The sequence below is a fragment of the Balaenoptera physalus genome, assembly GCF_965194825.1.
Source record: "Balaenoptera physalus genome assembly, chromosome: 2".
NCBI classification, from domain to species: Eukaryota; Metazoa; Chordata; class Mammalia; order Artiodactyla; family Balaenopteridae; genus Balaenoptera; species Balaenoptera physalus.
Window position 1 is genome coordinate 135308347 of NC_138883.1, and position 14558 is coordinate 135322904.

General features: G+C 36.8%; 1 long non-coding RNA gene across 1 annotated transcript; it reads left to right on the forward strand.

The window, feature by feature from the left end:
* Positions 1–1252: 1252 nt before the first annotated feature.
* On the forward strand, positions 1253–8225 carry LOC309654685. The gene is made up of 3 exons (XR_014260411.1): positions 1253–1886; positions 2261–6342; positions 8139–8225. It is a non-coding gene; the product is annotated as an uncharacterized lncRNA (long non-coding RNA).
* Positions 8226–14558: the final 6333 nt, after the last annotated feature.

The window sequence follows — 14558 nt, forward strand, 5'->3', positions numbered from 1 at the left end:
TTATGATAACGTATATTAGCTAATGTTCACAAACAAAATCCTGTAGTATGCTATGATTATATTTCCTTTCTTGTACACAGTTTTGGTTTTCCTGGAGTTTTTTATTTTTTGTTTGCTTAGCTTGCTATGTGCCTCTTAGCAATTCTTCTTCCAAACACTGACAGATATGTAAAACACATTCCTGGTCAGTCAGACACACCAGGTAATCTATGAGTCCCATTTTGCAAATGTTAGAACAGGAAGAAGTTGGAAATGACAATCCTTGTATGTAAAGTAATAAAAAGTTGGGGGCTGGCAGAACAGGCCGCATAAAGTCTCTTTTATGTGTTGCCATTTTTTTGTATACCTCTTCCACAGAAAGATAACATTGCTTTTTAAAAAATGTATTCAGGAATAAACGTCCTTGATATAGGAAGAGGGCTAAGCAGTAGCACTTGGTGATTCTTATTCTGTAGATCATTAAAAAAATAGGAGATAAATATCTGCTAGTCAGTTGAAACGCAAAAGAGAAAGTCTCTTAAAATGCCTTCCAGCTTAAACAGGGAGTGTGCCACACTAGACCAGGGAAAACATTATGAACACATTTAATGTATGAACTATGTGAGGATCTATGCCCAGATGATTCTTTCCTGTGTGTGCTCCCATTATGCATTCATAGACACACATGTTAATTCTGATGCATGTAATCCATTCCATTATATAAAAGAAAGTTTCCCAGTTCATGAACAAACATTGCAAAATTCTGCTACCAACACCTGACAGAGCCCCAGTAATTAAATATGAAGGCTAATTTAACATGTGAATATAAATGCCAAAATATCAAATGAAAGTCCAGTGTATCAAATATTAAAGAATAACTTATGGGTAACTGTGATTTATTCCATGAGTTCATATATTTTTAAAGACACTTATCACTAATAATATATTAAATTAATAAGTCAAGTGAGAATAGACATTTGAACAAGTTCATACCCATTCCTGTTTTTTAAAAAGCATATTTTAAAATAGAAATAGATGCGTATTTTAACATGATAAGAAAGACAGTATTTGGGATGTTAATGAGCACCAGAAAAGGAAGGGTTCTGAAAAATGAGGTTTGGGAATACTGTTTAAAACATGTTAAATAACAGGCTGGAAACAGCAACAACTACAACCAGATTTCTTATTTGCAGATCTCAGAAGCTTTTATGTACTACTATGCATGTGACTTTCCAAAAAGCTATTTTTTTATTTAAACATTTAAAAAAATTGTATTGAAGTATAGTTGATTTACAATGTTGTGCTAATTTCTGCCATACAGCAAAGTGATTCAGTTATACATATATATATTCTTTTCCATTATGATTTATCACAGGATATTGAATATAGTTTCCTGTGCTATACAGTAGGACCTGACCTTGTTGTTTATCCATCCTATATATACTAGTTTGCATCTGCTAACCCCAAACTCCCAGTCCTTCCCTCCCCCACTCCCTCTCCCCCTTGGCAACCAAAAGTCTGTTCTCTATGTCTCTTTTTCCTCTCTTTCTGTTTCCTAGATATGCCAAGAAGCTATTTAATATACAGTTTAAAAATTAACCTCCTCCCTCTCCCCATTAACATGCTTTGTGACTCATTTCTCTCATGGCAAGGATGTCCATTCTCAATACTATACTATGAATTAATTTTGTTCTGGAAGATCCAGCCAATGCAATATGCCATGAGCAGATATGAGGTTATGAATATTGGAAAGCATGATAATAATTTATCAATTGTTACAAATGACTCACTAACCCTCTTGATATAACTAAGAGAACAATTAAAATTATGCATACTGGAAAAACAATCTCTTTCCTTATAGCAAAAATAACAAAATGATACTTCGGCACAACTTCAGCAAAAACTAGGTACAGGGCTTCCCTGGTAGCACAGTGGTTGAGAATCTGCCTGCCAATGCAGGGGACACGGGTTCGAACCCTGGTCTGGGAAGATCCCACATGCCACGGAGCAACTAGGCCTGTGAGCCACAACTACTGAGCCTGCGCGTCTGGAGCCTGTGCTCCGCAACAAGAGAGGCCGCGATAGTGAGAGGCCCGCGCACCGCGATGAAGAGTGGCCCCAGCTTGCTGCAGCTAGAGGAAGCCCTCGCAAAGAAACGAAGACCCAACACAGCCAAAAAAATATATAAAAAATAAATAATAAATAAATTAAAATAAAATAAAATAAATGTTTCGAACAAAACATGGGTGAATTCCTTTAAAAAAAAAAAAAAAAAAACTAGGTACAACAATAAAGACACAATATAACTTTACCAAGAAACATAGAGGACCTGGAGAAATAATGTAGATGTTACTGGATAGGAGTAGTACCCAGATGTTTGTTTTCCAAAATTAACTTTAGGTTTAATATCATAAAAATCACATGTTGAAAGGGCAAAAAGAATAAATTTGACTTTATTTGCCTTCATGTCAGATATAAAAATATCTTGCAAAGTTGCCCCAGTTAAATAAAGGGTACTAATACAGGAACAAACAGGCAGAAAAATGGAAATGAATTTGAATTTATAGTATATAAACAGCCTCTTTCGATGCATACATATGTGGATATTGCTAGAATACACAGGAAACCTGCTACCACAAATGACTGAGAAAAGAGGGAAGATTATTTCATTAATTCTGTTGAGGCAACTGATTTACTCTTGGAAAAGTATCAAGAGATTGTCCTTCCTCACAGCCCAAACTGAAATATGCATGTGATGGACTTAATAGTTAAGTGTAAAAAAGTGAAACCATACAAGAAGTGGAAGAAAATATAGGTGAAGGTATATCTGATTTGGGGGAGAAAGAGTCTTTCTAAACATAACCCCAAGGAAGAGTACAAACACAGTGATTAATGGGCTTGATTTGAAATCTAAGAAAGAAAACTTCTCAATATATCAGTTGACTTCTTAAGATTAAAGGGCAAATGCACATTGAAAAAACATTGAAAAATACAAAAAACCCTCATCAAAATCAACAATACCAAAAATAAATGTAAATGTGAGTAAACTCATGACTAATTCACCAAAGTGGAAATACAAATAGTAAATATAAACACAAAAGCCCAACTCAGTGATTATCAAAGAAATGCAAATTAAAAAGTAACAGTGATATGGCATGTTCACTAATATATTAGCAGAGATTAAAAAATGTTTAATTTTTGTAATGGTGCAATGGCAAATATGTGTCAAACATGGCTAGTGAGACCATAAACTGGTATGTTTTTTCTAGAAAGTAATTTAGAAATATATATCAAGAGTCTTGAAATAGTTTGTAATTTTTGACCTGATAATTCTCCTTTCAAGAATGTAACCAGTGCAAGAAGTAAAAAACACAAGGCACTATGTTTTAAAATGTTCATCACAATTTTTATTTATCAGTAAAAATGGGAGGAAAGCAACTACTTCAAAAATGAAGAATGATCACATATATTGTGTTGGGTTCAAATAATGAAATATAATATCAACATTAAAAATCATACTTTAAAATATTATTTGATAACATTGGACAAGATCATGCTAAAATGGTATATAAAAAGGCAGGACACAGAAGTGTATGTGTAGGATAATCCTGAATCATTGTCAAAAAAGAATGACAAAAAAAACCCCAATGGTCACATGATTATCAATATATGATTACAAATAATTTTTAAATTCTCAAAGTAATTTTCAGCACTTAAAAGATTCCCTAAAATTAACTTTTATACATTAATTATCAGGTAAACACAGCACATATAATTATTAAAAATTGGAAATATTTGAATGAATGAATACATTCCTCCTGGCAGCTTTATTCTACTAGAAAGGACCTGGGGAGGCCACAGTGAGTTGTATTTCTGACATTACCTTGTTATTAGTATAGACATTAGTATGACCTTGTTATAGTATAGACTTGGATAAGGAGAAGTCCAAGCCCACTCAGTTTTCAAAAGGGATAAACAGGGTGACTGAGGAAATCTTATTGAACTTATAAAGGGATGTAAAATCAGCTACGCAAATTATAAAGCCCAAATTGTGTAAGTTATATTATTGGTTGGCAAAAAAGTTCATTTGGGTTTTTCATTACCTTGTATGGAAAACCCGAACGAACTTTTTGGTCAACCAATAGTTTCCCAAAACAATGACCCAAACAGAAAACACACCTTTCACCAAGCTAGATAAACACTTGGGGTTAGATCAACTTATAATGATGTTTCAACCATGATTTTTTATATTCTATCTGCTAATTCATTTGTAAGATCTTATTTATCATCTCAAAACACAGCATTCATCATTTGTTACATAATTCTCTTTTCTTCCATAGTTCAACATTTTATTTATTGTTGGTGGTGATTTCTGGTTGGTTCTGGTTTATCCCTTAAAAAGAGATATTATTTGAAACCAAGGTCAAACAAAATGGATGATATTATTCCTTCCAAAATGTTGAAGTTTGGGGAAAGATCAAGCAATGGTGATGATGGGGGAAATGTCCTCTTCCTGACATAAAATGTAATTTTAACCACATAATTGGGAACTATTAGCCACATTAATTGGGAAAAAAAGAGTTGAGAAGCAGAACTTTTCTTGGGAAGACAGGTATTTTCAGTTTCTCCAATGAGCCCAATCTTGGCTTTCTTACAGTAATCACAGTAGAGAAGATATCTAAATCTGTTAGATCATTGACATATTCTTTTGGGCTGAGCTTCCCTCCTTCTTCCCATCCATCTTATTTTCTGATCTATTTTTCTAGGAGAAGCTCCATCTGAATAAACTGAAGATCAGCTTCTCTTGTCTGGCTTATTTCTGTAGTTAAGTTTGTATATTTCTCTTTATAGCGGTCCTAATTCGAATAACTCTCAATGTGTTTTATGCTATACGGACACTCAGCTTCCAGGAAGAGTTTTAGGAGGTGGTTTATAAGACTTAAAAAAATATATATGATTTAAAAGCTACAAAGGAACCATTGACATCTTGAAGAAGTTCTGAATTTTAGGGAGTAGGTCAGCTTGCCTCACTTTGTCAGGTTTGTCAGTAGAGGTGCCAAAGATGCAGAGAGCCCCCCTGACAAACATCTGTGCCGAAGCACAAAGACTTCTGTCTCTTTGCTCACAGAGAAGAGGAAACATTTCATCTCCAACAAATCAAAGCTTAGAACCTTGCCAAGTCTCAAGGCTCAGGAAGCTGGTGACCCTTTGGTTATCTGCACCAATTCCAGTTCTCTGGAACAGCTGAGCCTCCATATCCCCAAGGCAACAAAAGAAGGGCTTTCTGTTGTCCCTGGCACAGCACGCAGTGCCACGCCCAGAGAGATTCAGAGCTCTGCTGTTCATGTACTTGGTTCCAAGTTGCCTGATAGGAATTGGGCCTCTGGAAAAATATCTTTGTGACTCTGAAACTTCAAAGTCACAGGGATGGTGTTTTATCATTCATTCCCATCTTTCTATTGTATTGGATAATGCCCTCCACATAAAAAAAGAAGGCTACAAATTTTTATAAATTAGTTATAGTAGCCCAGGTCTTAAACAATTTGTGTTCCAACCAATGTTTTTTCATGGCTCTCTGATAATGAAGTCCAGAATTTTGTACATTCTAACATTTATAACATCCATGCATGATAATATCCAGGGCCTGGTTAAAATGTTTATGTGTTATATCAAGTAGCATTTGTATATTAATATTTACAAAATAATTTTTGCAGTGTTTGCTAGCAAAACAAACTCTCTCTGTTTCATGGGTGTTATATAAATTTTAATCAGTGCTAGGTTGTATTATTTGCGTGGAAATACTAAATAGTTTGATCTGTGTATACAGTTTGCATGTATGTGTGTCTGTATGTTTGTTGGTATGTAATGTAGGTGTGTGTTGTGTGTCTGTGTGTATATCACATTTCACTATATTATATCCTATATATATTATATAGTATTTTTTTCCTCAAGCAGGACTTACATTTTTATACCTGACATGATGACTAAACTAGATCCTTTATAAAGGATCACACATGCTACATGACCCTGGTCACTGGTACTCTTTCTTTATCTCCTTTGCTGTTTTGCAAAGGGAACCCAGGGTCTTCAACATTATTCTCTAGTATTACAGTTTGAATGTATCTCAAGGTAGCACAGCAATATTTAAACAGCAACACTAAATCTCTTCAAGTCTGTGCACTGTGTCCTGGTGTTATCAGTGAGGGTGACAGGATGTGCTAATGAAGCCTGTCAGGGGCATTTCAATGGCACGTCTGAAGGACTGACTGCTCCTCTCCCTGGATCACAGAAAACTGTGTCACCTCTTAACTGTGGTTAAATATGCTGCACTCCGGGTTACTTTGTATTTCCTGGATTTATAAGGTACAGTACTGGAATACCTGATCTTAGCATATAAACTCCCTAAATTCTCCACAGGGCTGGGGGGAGGGAAGCTGGGACGAAGTGAGAGAGTGGCATGGACATATATACACTACCAAACGTAAAATAGATAGCTAGTGGGAAGCAGCCGCAGAGCACAGGGAGATCAGCTTGGTGTTTTGTGACCACCTAGAGGGGTGGGATAGGGAGGGTGGGAGGGAGGCTCAAGAGGGAGGGGATATGGGGATATATGTATGCATATGGTTGATTCACTTTGTTGTACAACAGAAACTAACACAGTATTGTGAAGCAATTATACTCCAGTAAAGATCTATTAAAAAAAAAAGAAAGAAACTGCAGGGTGTCTTGAATTTGAGTTTTCAAATGGAACTTCATTTGTGGTGCCAGGACACACTCTTCGAGGTCAAAGTTGACAGGACGGGAGAGGCGTGTTCTGTCCAATCGACTTTCCAAGCCCAGTGCAGATTCCACCCTCAGCGGCCAAAGTCAGCACAGTTGGGAATCATAAACAGGAGGTCTGGAACCGTCCCCTCAAGCTTAGGCAACTGAAATCTGGCAGGAAGTGTCTGACAAGCAATTCAAATAGGTCCCAAAATACATCTGTGGAAGTGAGGAAGGATCTAGCAGAGCCAGTCAAAACCAGCAGGGGGGTTTAGATAGGAAAGGCTGAAAATTGCCCTCCTGGTGCAAAAGTTAACCAACAACACGTGTTAAAAGTGCAAGATGGGCCAAGCACTGTGCCAAGAGGTGTGCAGGAGGGAAGAGGTGGATGTGAGCTTTAGATCGTGACTTCAGAAAGCTTAAATTTAATTGGTTTGTGAGATGAGGAGAAGCTGGGGACCACACACATTGCCTGGGACATCTCTGATTCTTCTGGCACTATTTCTTCATCAATATTAGGAGCTTGATAGGCTTAATTTCAGCCAAATCATATCCAATAATAATTTCCAAACCCCAGACCCGTATCATGTTTAGTAATTGTTGGAGGAGGCTAAGGGAATGCTCAAAATAAAAAGGACAAGAGAAAAGATGGTTAAAATCCCAGCTGTTTCAATTAAAGGGTGAAAGAATTAAGAAATAAGCCCAGAGCAACAATAACAACAAAAACAGTGGACTGAAATGACCCTTGATGAGGAAAGAAGAGACCGAGGAACTCAGAAAAAGTGTCATCAAAGGGCTAACATTTTAGAGGAAAGTGGTAGAGAGAGAGAGAGAGACTTCCATTTTTAGGAATTTTGTGAGCTGGTTGGTAAACACAGCCATTATTAAAAAAGAAAATATATAAACTTACAATCAAATTAATTATCTTAAAAAAGGTAATAAATATTCAAAACTCATCATTTCCTAATAATTTTGCTACCTTTATTACATCTATGTTCTGAAAACGATTTGTGTCTGTCCTTTCTGCATGAAGGAAATACTATGTAATGTTGAGCTCCTTTGCCTCTCTTCCCAATTCTACTTCTGAAGATTTCAAATCTGTAGTTTAAAATCAGCTACAGTGGGAGTACTTACACCACGAAAATCAACAAAAGCTAAAAACACTTAAAATACATAAAATTATATATACTGGGGGGCCAGACAGGCAGGCATGTCTTTGCATGAGCTTGATTTATTATTTTGTTGGTTTTCTAGACTTAAGAAAGTGATTGTGGGCTAAGTATTTATAATGCAGATTAAACTTAAAATGTGCCAAGTCTTTATCTATTACTGTGTGAATTGCACAAATAATTAAGAAAATATTTTTTCCAGTATTTGAAAACTATTATCTGATTCAGGAAAAGAATGAAGCACTTCCCTGGTGGTGCAACGGTTGAGAATCCGCCTGCCAATGTAGGGGACACAGGTTCTATCCCTGGTCCAGGAAGATCCCACATGCCGCTGAGCAACTAAGCCCGTGCGCCACAACTACCGAGCCTGCACTCTAGAGCCCGCAAGCCACAACTACTGAGCCCGCGTGCTGCAACTACTGAAGCCTGCGTGCCTAGAGCCCATGCTCCTCAACAAGAAAAGCCATCATAATGAGAAGCCTGTGCACTGCAACGAAGAGTAACCCCCGCTCTCTGCAACTAGAGAAAGCCCGTGTGCAGCAATGAAGACCCAACACAGCCAAAAATTAAATAAATAAATGAATAAGTATTAACAGAAAAAGAATGAATAAGCGGAATTTCAATACACATCTTGGTTATTTCACTCTCATATTTCCCACTAAAAGAAAAGAAAACATTTACCAACATTCTTGTTGAAACTACATTTATTCATCCCTATTGCAGTTACAGGTTGGTTATGGATATAAGAGTTCAGAAAAAAAATCAAATGTATTCTGTGAGAATCAATTAGCAATATGAAATTTATAACAAAGAGTATTTTATATATTTTATATAAGTTGTTTGCTGTATATCATTCATGGAGGTAAAATTCATAATAGGTTTATGTGCATACATACATGTCTACATTTTTTTTTAGTAATAATTTCTGGTTTTTTTTTTTTTTATATCTTTATTGGAGTATAATTGCTTTACCATGGTGTTTTAGTTTCTGCTTTATAACAAAGTGAATCAGCTATACATATACATATATCCGCATATCTCCTCCCTCTTGCATCTCCCTCCCACCCTCCCTATCCCACCCCTCTAGGTGGTCACAAAACACCGAGCTGATCTCCCTGTGCTCTGCGGCTGCTTCCCACTAGCTACCTGTTTTACATTTCGTAGTATATATATGTCATTGCTACTTTCTCACTTCATCCCAGCTTCCCCTTCCCACCCTGTGTCCTCAAGTCTGTTCTCTACTTCTGTGTCTTTATTCCTGCCCTGCCACTAGGTTCATCAGTACCATTTTTTTAGATTCCATATATGTGTGTTACATATCTACATTTTTAAAGAGAGTTGGTTATTAAACATTTACCAGCACATCATTGGATAGAATCCAACAGGTACGGTGCAGCTGGGGAACTTAGTGGTAAGATTGTAGGAATAGAACCTAAAACCACAATTATCTTTGCCTCCAGACTGGGTAGCAGGTAGTCTCCTCAATAAGCCAAATGCTGGACCATCTGTGTATATGATGGCAATAGTGTAATGAGAACTGGTGGATACTATAGCCAGTGAGAAGTTAGGAGAAATGCCTGGTTTTGTTTTATTTTGTTTTTTTCCCCCTTATCTTTATGGGAGAAGAACTGAATTGTGATTTGACTAATGACTAAGAAATACGTGTGAGCTGTATTTGTGGCTTATAAACTTGCAAATGTTATATGTGATAGAGTTAATAAGAGGGAATCTCTCTGTCTCTGTCTCTCTACCACATGAGTTCACTCACACCTTTTGGGGATGAACTGAACAAACAAAGCACTATTGCTTATAAGTAAATGATGCAGGGAATATCCCTGAGGTCCTGACCAGCACACACTCTTCGGGATTAGAATCCACATTCTGAAGATGAAGGCATTATGTCCCAGGCTGGGTCCTGGCAAGTCTTGCATGGGGCTTAGCAACCATCGGCTTAGATGCCTCTCCAAGGTGACTCCATACTCCAGAAACCCAAGGCTCTAGCACACAGGACTTCCTTTTCTTGGGGCTTGCTTCACTCAAATCTTCAACCCCAACTTCATGTTTTGAGCTTGGGATGAGCAGGCAGCCCAGCTGTCATCCACTGTCAACAACCTGTTTCACAGTAAAAAAAAGAAGTTTGGGAGGAGTTAGATAATGCGGAAATTCTTATCTTCCTTCTCTGATTCAGTCAAGAATCTGGGTCGGTTGGTATCCGCAGTTAGACTCTCTCTCACACACTAGTCTACAGAAACAGGGATGCAAGATTTTCTTGTTTAAACTAATTTTAGGTGAGGTGATTCAGATCCAGTGCCAAAACTCATGATGCAGGTATAGTACACAGCATGTCCAGACAGGAACGAGCCTTATTGGATTCCTGACCTATGATGGTACTGCACACCACGTGTGTCCATTCTGGACCCTTGTTCTTGATAGGTATCTACAACAATGTTTGAAGGGGTCTGGGGAGCCACAGAAAAGCAAACAAAAGACTATTCAGGAATAGCTCTTGAATAAAAATTCTATCATCTATCTATCTATCTATCTATCTACCTACCTACCTACGGTTTCATCCATAAAGTTAAAGTGATTAAATTATATATATTAGGGAGTCAAACAGGCATGTGTTTGCATAAATTGATTTGCCCGGGAGTTAAACGTGCCCACAAGAAGGTTGTATGTGGACAGCTAAGGCTGCATGCTGAACAGAAGAGAGGGTAGGGAGTAGCAGAGGGAAAATGGGAGTACTGTACACCTTCTTTTGTTTGAATACAGTGCCTGACACATGCATTTATCATTCAACAGAAAAAATTTATCGAGGGTGTACAAAACGACAGGGAGTGTTCTAGACATTTCGGAAGTATTGAAGAACTGCTTTTCAGAAGCTTACACTCTAGTGACATGACACTGATATATATCGCAAGAGGAGGCAGATGGAACAGGGGGAGAAGAACTTATATTACAGTTAGGAAAGGTAGAATCTCCACAGCAATCTGTGTGTCCTTTTGTTTTTGGAATTTTAATCTGATTATGGATTTTTTAAAATGGTGGCCTGTAAAATCTGTGATCTTTTCATAGAAGATTTAGATTTCTCTTCTCTCCCATCCCACCTCTTCAGAAATAAATGACTGAAATGGATGATCAATGGCCAGGATATTAATAAGACCACTTCTGTTAAATTCTTTGGCATTCTCACTCTTTTCTCCTTACTCAAGTCTACTCTAAAATAGGCCTTGGGGTATCTTACTTGAAATTGGGTGCTTTTCCACACTGCAAAGGCTAAATTAGCGCTCATCTCCTTTGTCTTGACATATGTATTTCCTTGCACTCAGCTAGCATGTCTATAGGACCATTAACATACTGAGGATTTAGCCAAATGCATCTTTAGAGGAATGGGTGTGGATTGGGGAAAAGAAAGCTAAGAATTCCTCAGCTTATTTTTTTGCTGTTTTAAGCCACTTAGACATGTCACTAGGTAGGGAAAAGTGAGTCCATTAGTTCATTGGAGTGGACATCAGTTGGCTTCCCGACATTCGTTCCTCCTTTTCCCCATTGTGTAGCAGACAGATGGTCTGAGTAGACTTCATAAATTGTCTAAACCAATCAAGGTAATGCCATCCTCCCCAACCAACTGGCTGGTTCAGGAAATAAAGCCTTGGGCAATATTTGACTAGTTACAAGATGGACCAGTCCATTAAATGCTCAGAAACATTGCTGGGAATGTGAGACACCTGTAGTCTCTCCTCTTTCATAGATGATGTGATACATGGATGCAGCCAAAACTTCGATATGGGAAGAGTTGAGAGACATATAGAGAAGGGGAGTTAGAACCCTGATAACAATGTGTCTGAAGCTTACCTAATCTCCAGACGTTTTAGTTGCTTAAGCTAATGAATTCTCTGTAATATCTGAGCTAGCTTATTTTATTTAAAAAAATTTTTATTAGAGTACAGTTGATTTACAATGCTGTGTTAGTTTCAGGTATATAGCAAAGTGATTCAGTTATACATATACATATATTTGTTCTTTGTCAGATTCTTTTTTCATAGAGGTTATCACAGAATATTGAGTATAGTTCCCTGTGCTATACAGTAGGTCCTATCTTATACACACTGTAGTAGTGTGTATGTTCATCCCAAGCTGCTGATTTATCATCCTCTCTCCCACAATGTTTCCCCTTTGATAACCATAAGTTTGTTTTCCATATCTATGTCTTATTTCTGTTTTATAAATGAATTCATTTGTATCACTTTTTTAAAAATTAGATTCCACATATGAGTGATGTCATATGATATTTGTTTTTCTCTGTCTGACTTATTTCACTTAGTATGATAACCTCTAGGTCCATCCTATTTGAGCTAGTTTAAACTAGTTTTTTTTTCTCTTACAACCTGAACCATCTTGACTGACAGTCAGCAAGATGTGACAGTGGGGTTTGGGAAGTACATCAATAACCAAGCACTGTAACGAAGAGTAAACATTTGCCTGGCCTCATCCTCTGTGCATATTCCTCTTCCCAGGACCATGCTGGTTTCTGGCCATCTCTCAGTCACTTTAGGGGAGAAGACATGAGCAACATTCTCTACTTCCAACATGCCTCTTCTATTGTGACTTCTTGCTCAAACACTGCACAGTCCCTGTACATAGTGTCCAAGTAATCACTCAATTTCCCTTTGGAGTAGGAGGGAAAAAGTAGGAGGCAATAGGTGAGGCAGATTAGTCAGATGTATTTTGTGACAATTAACAGAAACATCTGAGCAATTCAAATCCAGCCCTTTCCTGTTAAAGAACACTGGCTGATGATGTATATTAGTTTTATTTTTTCTGACATGTGTTTTTAATAATAATGATGATGATATGAAAGCCCCCCAAAGTTGATAGCAAACAGAAAAATGATAGTATTGACCAGGATTTTTCCCCCTCTAAAGCTGGAGAGTGCATTCTTGGGACAACCCTGGGTCAGTCCCCATCATCAAAATCTTGCTGTTCTGAGCAGTTCTCTTGTAAGGACATTCCTTTAGTGAATAATTATTCCCTTAAAAAAAAAAAAACCTCTTCTAAGCCTTTACTCTGAATTGTAACCTCATTCATGTAGAAATGTTCTTGATTTTATTTGGGACATTTTCCCCCCACTATTTGCTACACTACCTTATTAAATTGTTCTGTATTCACTGCCATACTTTATTAGTGTTTTCTCAGATAAAGCATTTTGTCAGTTATCAGGAGCCTTGAAAACATGGTCATGTTGAAACAGATGATTACTAAGGAAGATGAAACTGAGGTTTTACAAAAGAACAGAATACAACAAATCTATTCTTGACACTGTATTAGCAGTGTTGATCCTTAACACCTTTTCTCCATACACTTTCTACTATATCTCTCTACCTCTGGGCACGCCCTCAACTCCACACTGCAACCCATCCCTCCAGTTCTGACTCACTCTCTCAGTCTAGGCACCTGTGACTTGGCCTGCCCTCTTCTATAATCTACCAGCACTGGGGGCCAGCCTGGCTCTAATTGGAAACTACCCTTCAATTCATAATCTGACCTGTACCTCTCACCTATATTCTTCATGAGTCAAACTTTTATGGTATAATAATAACTTAGATCAACTTAAATATTTAAAATCTGTGGATTTTTAAAAAAATACACTTAATGCATGTTTATTGTAGAAAATGTCAACAGGGGAAAATCATACCCCAAATCCCACATTACAAAGATAACTGCACCTAATAATTAATATATGTACTTCCAGATCTTTGCAAATACTTCTCTATTGTGTGTATAGATATACAGACAAAAATATGGAGAGATATGTTCTAAAACACTCTAATATTCCTATATATTCCAACATAATATATGTGATTATACTATGCATGTAGTTTTATAAGCTACTTTTTCATTTGCCACAAATGAATTGGATTGCCCCTTTGGTAAATATGCATGTACTTCATCTTTGTTAATGATTATAGAGCCGCCAGTTACATTAATATACCATAATTTACTTATGGACATTTTATATAATCCTGTTTTTTCTTATTATGAACGTTGCTGACACGAATATGTTAGTGTTTCATTGTCTGGGATATATTCTTAGAAGTACATTTGCAGTGTAAAAGGATATGGACTCTTTTTAGAGTTTTTGATACATATCCATATTTTGCTCCAGAAATGTTGTACAAATGTACGCTTCTTGCAGTTACTAGGTGAATCAGCTAAAGCTTTGACTGCAGTTGTGCGTTATCACCAGGATAAATGTTTGGAGACATCATGAAGATTTTTTAAATTAGTTGTTACTAGTGAATTACTATTCAAACAGATTAATAGTGGTCATTATCATTATTCTCACCATTGCCTTGGACAGAAAATAGAATTGTTGAAGTTGTCAAGGACCTGAAATCCTTAATAAAATGAAATAAATTAGTACCACATGAACAGGGAATTAAAATAAATCTGACAGAGGATTCATAATATATTTGTAGAGCAAAAAACATGTTAGCAAAAATAGAAAATAACATTTATTTCATATAACTTTTATATCAGAGATACAGCAGTTATTTTCAACACATTCACTTCCCAAACTTGCTACTTCTGTTATGAGTACCATCAAATCTCGTGTTTTCCAGGATCAAAATCTGAGCTGTCTTTAGT